Genomic DNA, 7,077 nt, shown 5'->3' on the forward strand with positions numbered 1-7,077 from the left:
TGAAAGCAATAGATTCATCTACTCATCTACAAAAACGCAGATGACAGAGAAAAGTCCTACCAAAGTGTATGAAGACATCATCAATGAAGTCCACACTGCATGTATGCCTACAGGAAAAATATTTTCCCAACAAATAAACTGTAAAACGAGAAAGGAAGGGAGAAGGGAGGGGAGAAGGGAAGGGAAGGGAAAGAAAAGAAAGAGAAAAGGAAAAGAAAAGAAAAGAAAGAAACCTCAGAAGCTAACCCACACATGTATGGTCTTAACTTATGACAGAGCAGAGAATATACAATGGGGAAAAGGACTTTCTCCTCAGTGAACGGTACTGGGGAAACTGGACACGAAATGCAGAACCATGTGACTGGATCCCTTTCTTACATCACACATCCAAAACATGAAAGGATAAATGACTTGAACATAAGAACTGAATCCATAAACCTCCAACTAGAAAACACAGACTGTAAGTTTCTTGATACTGGTTTGGGGGAAGAGACTTTTACATGAGACAACAAAAGCAAAAATAAACAAGTGGAAGGACATCAAACTGAAATTTCTGCATGACAAAAGAAACCATCAAACCCTTAAAGGCAACCTCCCCAATGAGAAAAAATATCTGCACATTGTATGTGTGAGAAGAGGCTCATATCCAAAATACACAAAACACTCCTACAAATCCACACAAAAACTGAATAAAAACTGGGGAGAAGATGTGAATAGATACTTTCCAAAGATGGCATCCAGGTGGCCAACATGCACAGAAAAAGTTGTTCAACATCACTAATTGTCATCAGGGAAACAGAAGTCAAAACCGCAATCAGCTATCACCTCACAACTGTGAGAACGATAATCATCCCAGAGACAGACACCAGGTGTGGTCAAGGGTGTGTGGACAAGGGGACCCTATGCACTGTTGGTGGGAACGGAAACTGGTGCAGCCACTGTGACACTTGCTATGGAGGTTCTGGGAAAAATGAATACAACACATGACCTGGTAATTTCTCTACTGAGTATTTCTTTGGTGAACACAATAACACTCCCACCAAAAGAGAGATGCCCTCCCGTGTTCATGGCAGCCTTATTCACAATAATCAGACATGGAAACATCGACATTGGGAGTATCACGCTAAGTCACTCAGACACAGAAAAACAAACGCCAGAGGCTCTCATGGACATTCCACATGGAAAAAAAAAAATACTGAACCCATAGATAATGAGAACAGATTGGTGGTTGCCAGATTCAGGGAAAGGGGGAAAGGGGTGAAGGTGGTCAAAGGTGCCATGTTTGAGTGATAAAATCTGCAGGTCATGGAATATTCTGTGCAGCATGGAGATGAAAGCTAACCCTACAGGATGGGGTACAGGGTCCCCTGCTATTCGGAAATACAGTGTTCCTAGGAAAGCTTTCCCAGCAAAAATGATGTAAACAGAAAAAGGAATGACCACTCATTTCTACTGAAAAATAAGTGAGCATGTTCAGACACCAAAAGTTCCCTCTCTTTGGCTCTTCTTAGGCCTCGGGACACATGCCCTAATGGATGCCCAAAATAAATGGAGATAAAGCACAGCAGATGCTCACAGACACAACTCAAAGTGCTGGTGGCTGGACACAGAGAGCAGTACCCAGGAAGGAGCTGTTTGGGGTGCACGCCACCTCTGTAGTGGCTCCCCACAAAATAGATGGTGAACACGATCCCACTTTTTGACTTTTTTCATAGGAGGGAAATCCTCCTCAGGTTTCTTCTAGCTACTGGAGCTGGGTAATAACATAGATCTTTCCAAAATGCCAAGTGTCTTACCATGAAATTTGAGAAAAGCGGGGAAAACTGGTACTTGAAAGTTGCCAAGGGGGTAGATGTTCTCCCAGACACAAACATCAGCAGATCCACTGTGAAAGGCACCTTCCTCAGCAGGCAGAACACGGACTACCTCCCACCCCAGAAACCTCTCCTTTGCCTCATATGGGACAACCAACAAGAGCTGGGAGTTAACTCAATTCCTCCTTTCTCTCACTCCCAATATCAAACCCATCAGCAAATCCTGTGAGCTCCATCTTTGATAGGAACCCTGAATAGCACTAACCCCTCCTTCCAAGCCTGCCTGTCTGGTACACACTAGAGCCCATCTCTTGCCTGAGTTCCTGGAAGAGTTTCATCATTGACCTCCCTTGCCCATCCTCAACTCTGTGTCCTCTGTTCTCAACACTATAGCCAAAATGGCCCAGTGAAACAGGGTCCCATGGGGTCATGGCCCTGTAATGGTTTCCTGTCACTGTACTATCACCTCCCTGAGGTCATGTCCTAACTGGTCTCCTGTGATCAGGCCTTCTTGCTGCTCCTAGACATACCTGGTATGCTCCTGCCCCAGGACCTTTACATATACTTTTCCTTCTATTTAGAAGACTCTTGATATGGTATCACTCACCTTCTTTTGAACTTGACTCAAGCATCACCTTCCTAGTGAAGACCCACCTGGCCCCATGTAAATAACAATCACCACTGCCACCCTCTCTTCAGCATCCCAGTCCTGTCTCCTGCTTTCTATTTCCAGAGCAATTATCACAGTCACCAGGTCATCTCAGCAAGAGAGAAACGGAGGTCTACTCAGATGGTTTCACCACTGACTCCCTGCAATTTCTTAGTCAAGAGCCCTAGGGGAAAAGGTGACCAGAGCTCTCGCACAGCCAGGAAGCCCGGGACAGTGTGTCCCCCTATAGTACCCTGAAGACCATCAGGAAAATGAGCCATAAGAGGAATCCACTTGCACATGAAACCTGAAACCAGACACCTTGCTCCATCTCAGGTGAGCACACACACGTCCTCCCCTTGCCTGATGTGCTCACCTGAGAAAGCTGAGCACAGAAGCATCCCAGGGTCCAAATCTCCCTCTGGCCAAGGTCCTGGTCCTGGGAAGTAGACATCTCTCATCCCTGCACCAGCCACGTGTGATTGACGCCTGGCATCCTCCTGTGCTGGAGCAGAATGGTGCACCTGTCCCTCTTTCCTGGGACGTCATCACAAACTAGGCTTTGCTGCACACTTTCCAGGAAGGAACCTGCAGCAGCAGCAGGCAGCAGGCTGCCCAGGTTTGCTCTAAGTCTTGCACATCAGCCCCCATGTGGAACTAGAGCTTCAAGGAGACTGGTGTGCTCTGTGGCTTTGGAACCTCATGGCAGGAGCTGAGATTTCAGTTCCAAATGAAAACCAGCCATTTCCACACAGCACAGAGGGGTGGAGGATTTCTCAGGGGTGTGGCTCCGGAAGAAGTATTTCTGCTGGCTGAATTCACAGACACCAGGCAGAGGACACCTGCAGTGCCTCATCCAAGGAAACCAGGAGCACACTGGGCAAGTGTCCAGAATGCTGCCTGCAGCTGTTTCCCACCAAGCCCCCTGCTGAGACAAGGGCTGGAGAACCCAACAGGAAGCAAGTTTCCTATCACATCTGTGGCAGGAGGGCTGGCTGGGGAGCAGAGCCCTGACCCTGGAGCAAGCTGGCCTGTGCATCAAGAGCGAAGGCCACCACCAGCTCTCTGATCTGACTCCCCTGCTGACACGGTGAGTCCCAAGACCCAGAGACTGCTTTCCTCCCCAGCTCAATGCTGCTCAGAGAAGCCAACTCCAGTCTCAGAAACATGTTCCTCATTAGCTCAGGAATTCCCTGGGTTTGTCTACATTGGCCCACTCAGGTGTCCCTTCCAGATCATTCCTCCAGTGCCCTAGGGTTTCAAGCCACCTTCAAGCTGCTCTTCAAAAATCAGGAATGGGGGCGCCTGGGTGGCTCAGTGGGTTAAAGCCTCTGCCTTCGGCTCAGGTCATGATCTCAGGGTCCTGGGATCGAGCCCCGCATTGGGCTCTCTGCTCAGTGGGGAGTCTGCTTCCTCCTTTCTCTCTGCCTGCCTCTTCACCTACTTGTGATCTCTCTCTGTCAAATAAATAAATAAATAAATAAATCTGTAAAAAAAAAAAAATCAGGAATGGGTCTGATTAAGCAGACCAGCCGAGTGACTCTGTGTGCGGGAAACTCAGACCACATTCTCCCTGAACACCAACGCTTCCAAGTCCAAACTTCAAACCCTCACTCATTGGGCACGGAGCACCACATCAGCATGAACACTGCTCCTTCAAATCTCTTGTCTCCCATTCCTTCAAATCAGACACCAAACTCCAGTCACCACTCTATTTTCCCTTCAGAGAAGTAAGGAAAAGGATAGAATAAAACACTGCATGGGCAGAGCACACTTCTATCCAAATAAAATTCCCTGTTCCTTCTCATAGGGGCAGCCCGACATCACCCATACTAATGAGCGGCACCACAAGTTCCGTCCTCATGTATATACTGGACCTTGTGTTTTTCCTTTTGATATTTGGATCTCAAAGTCAATGTCTAGATTGCTTTCTTAAAATAACAAGAATAATAATGACATGGTCACATAGAGGTCTGAGTCTCCATAATCAGACAATATGGCTCTGGTTCAGATAAGGAGGAAGACATAACCTCTTCCCAGGAAGCAAAGCACACACCCACAGGGATCCTGACTGCCTCACAGGTGATGAGCTCCTTTACTCCGTGGAGGTGTCCAAGTGCAAAGGATGCAGGCACCCTCCAGAGTTCATTCTGTTTTCTTCATAAATTCCCCAGTTCAAGTCACAAGTGAATCACTGTGTCAGGTTTCAGTGCCCAGGAAGCATCACCAAGTAAGCAGCCACTCCCCCTGGGATGGGTAGATTTTCTCTGGGAGCACAATGAGTCCCTCCCTGAGCTACTCAACAATATACACTCTGTCTCCATGTGTCCTCCTCACCAAGGTCACTGCATTCTGTTAGAGCCCTGTGGTGGTGTTTTACTTTAAAAAATATTTTCTAATATTGGAATGTGATTCACAGAAGAGAAAAACATGAACACCCACAAAAAATTCTTTTAATATTTCAGAAGGTGTGTTTCCCATTATTTAATTAAAACAGGAAATAAAAATGCACAGTTCGCCCCTCCCACTGGCATGTACGATTCACAGCGGTGACTTAAAGGAAAGCAGGAAATACAAGAGGAACAGATGTTCTGATGACCCATCATTTTATCATCTAGCTTGTGAAACTCCACACATTCAGAGAAAGAAGTCCAAACCAATGTCAAAGCCTGACAACGTGGAGAGGTCTGAACTGGAGGGACAGGGAGAGACGAAGAGCTCGTGTGTGTTAGCTGAGGCTGGTGGCACACAAGAAGGTGCCCTGCCAGCTCTCCACCCGGGCCTCCCCTGTCCTCAGCCAGGAACCTGCTCACAGCCCTGACCTGTCACAATTGTCACACGGGGGACACAGATCCACCCCCGGAGCCAGCCTTGCCCACACCCTCCTGCAGAATGCACTCTGCTCTTGTCCAGGATCCCTGGCAGCTCTACCCAGACTTGGAACTCCCCTGTCTGCTGCAACTCTCCAGGATTCCCCACTCTTGTCAAAATGACACTGCCCCAAGGCTTTCATAAATTTGTCGTATTTCACTCTACTTACCCTCCTGCCCGTGCAAACTGTCAGTCATGTATCAATGAAACATGAACGTGCTCTGAGATCTGAGTCTTTCATTGTAGACTTCTGAGGACTCATTGGGCAGTAAATACCATAGCCTATGACGGGGGTTATGAAACTATTCTTTACAGAATAATACAGCCCAGATAACATCATTTTTAGTTGCTCTTCATTAGCCCAAAATTTTCTGTGTAAAAAGCCTTTCCACAGACATTACTTTCCAACAACTTCCTGAGGAGAAACAAACTCTGTGGGATAAGCCGACTCACCCAGCATCAGGCAAGCAGTTCCAGAATTCACCCCAGGGTTCCTGGAGTCCACCAATCTCCTTGAAGCCACCAGCGTGCCTCTATCCAGGAGAATTCCCAAAGAGTCCCCTTCTGACTCCACCACAAAGAAACTACAGAGAAAATACAGCATGTCAAAATATCTAGATGATACATTGAGTCAAACTAGAAAGTCAAGCTTTACTTTTAAATGGTAAAAGCCTACTTTGAATAATTTTGAATTTTTCCTCTACCTTAGCTGGAACTCTTTTGATGAAAACACTAATCAATTATGAAACATCAGTTTTGACAAATGACAGGACATCATGCAAGTCTCTATCTGGCTGCAAAAAGCCACCTACCTCTAGATGGTGGCCATTCAACCATCCTCCAAGCCCAAGGGAATAAATGCTCTTAGATGAAGGATCCAATTCTATGCTAAAAACACACAAAGAGTAAATCTCATATTCCTTCTCTAATACAAGTGACTTCCTAGGAAACAGAAGTGAGATTACATTTTGCAAGCAGTAAATGAACAGAGAAAATGGTATTTATTCCCTGCGATGTTCTACCTGCAGGGAAACTGAGTAACTCTTGCACCAAAGCCAGAATGTGGACAGCTACTTCAGTTTGACTTCATGGCTCAACTAGAGAAAAGAGAAAAGCCCAGGAGGTTTTGGGTTAAAAAGAAGTTTTACCTCCAGTCCTGACATGTAAGTGACATTGTGCCAATGTCCCCCTGATGCTTTCTCGGAACACTCACGTCCTGCGATGAGATGCATGACTGACTCAGATGCTGCTGTTCAAAACTTTGGGTCTTGTGGGGCCCAATCAGAGAAGTGTTGTCAGCTGGGAATAAGAAGGCACCTCTGACCTAAGGCAGGCACACCTGCTTCTGTTCCTGGAAGAAGGAAACACATATACTTGTTTCTTTTCTTTTATTTCTTTCTTTCTTTCTTTTTTTTTTTTTTGAAACACATATTTCTTTCTTAAGTAGTAATTATCAACATTCTAAAGTAGACCAATGGCTTGGTCTTTTTTGGACAAGTAAAATTACCCTTCCAAATGAACACCTAAACTCACCTGTTCCTCCTGCAACTTGAGTGGGGTCTGGATTCCTCCAGCTTCCAGGGCTCCACCTGGAGGATGCTCCTACAGGATCCTGATAGCCCATTACTGCCATCCCCTGGGACTCGGAGCACAATGCTAAAATTAGGGGATGGCTCTGGGGCTATTACCACCATACCTTGTGCCTGGGGAGGTCAGGAACCTGGAGGACCCTCCAGTGAGATC

Source organism: Mustela putorius, unplaced genomic scaffold (genome assembly GCF_011764305.1).
Source record: "Mustela putorius furo isolate JIRA1106 unplaced genomic scaffold, ASM1176430v1.1 tig00003983_pilon_pilon_pilon, whole genome shotgun sequence".
Classification (NCBI taxonomy): Eukaryota; Metazoa; Chordata; class Mammalia; order Carnivora; family Mustelidae; genus Mustela; species Mustela putorius.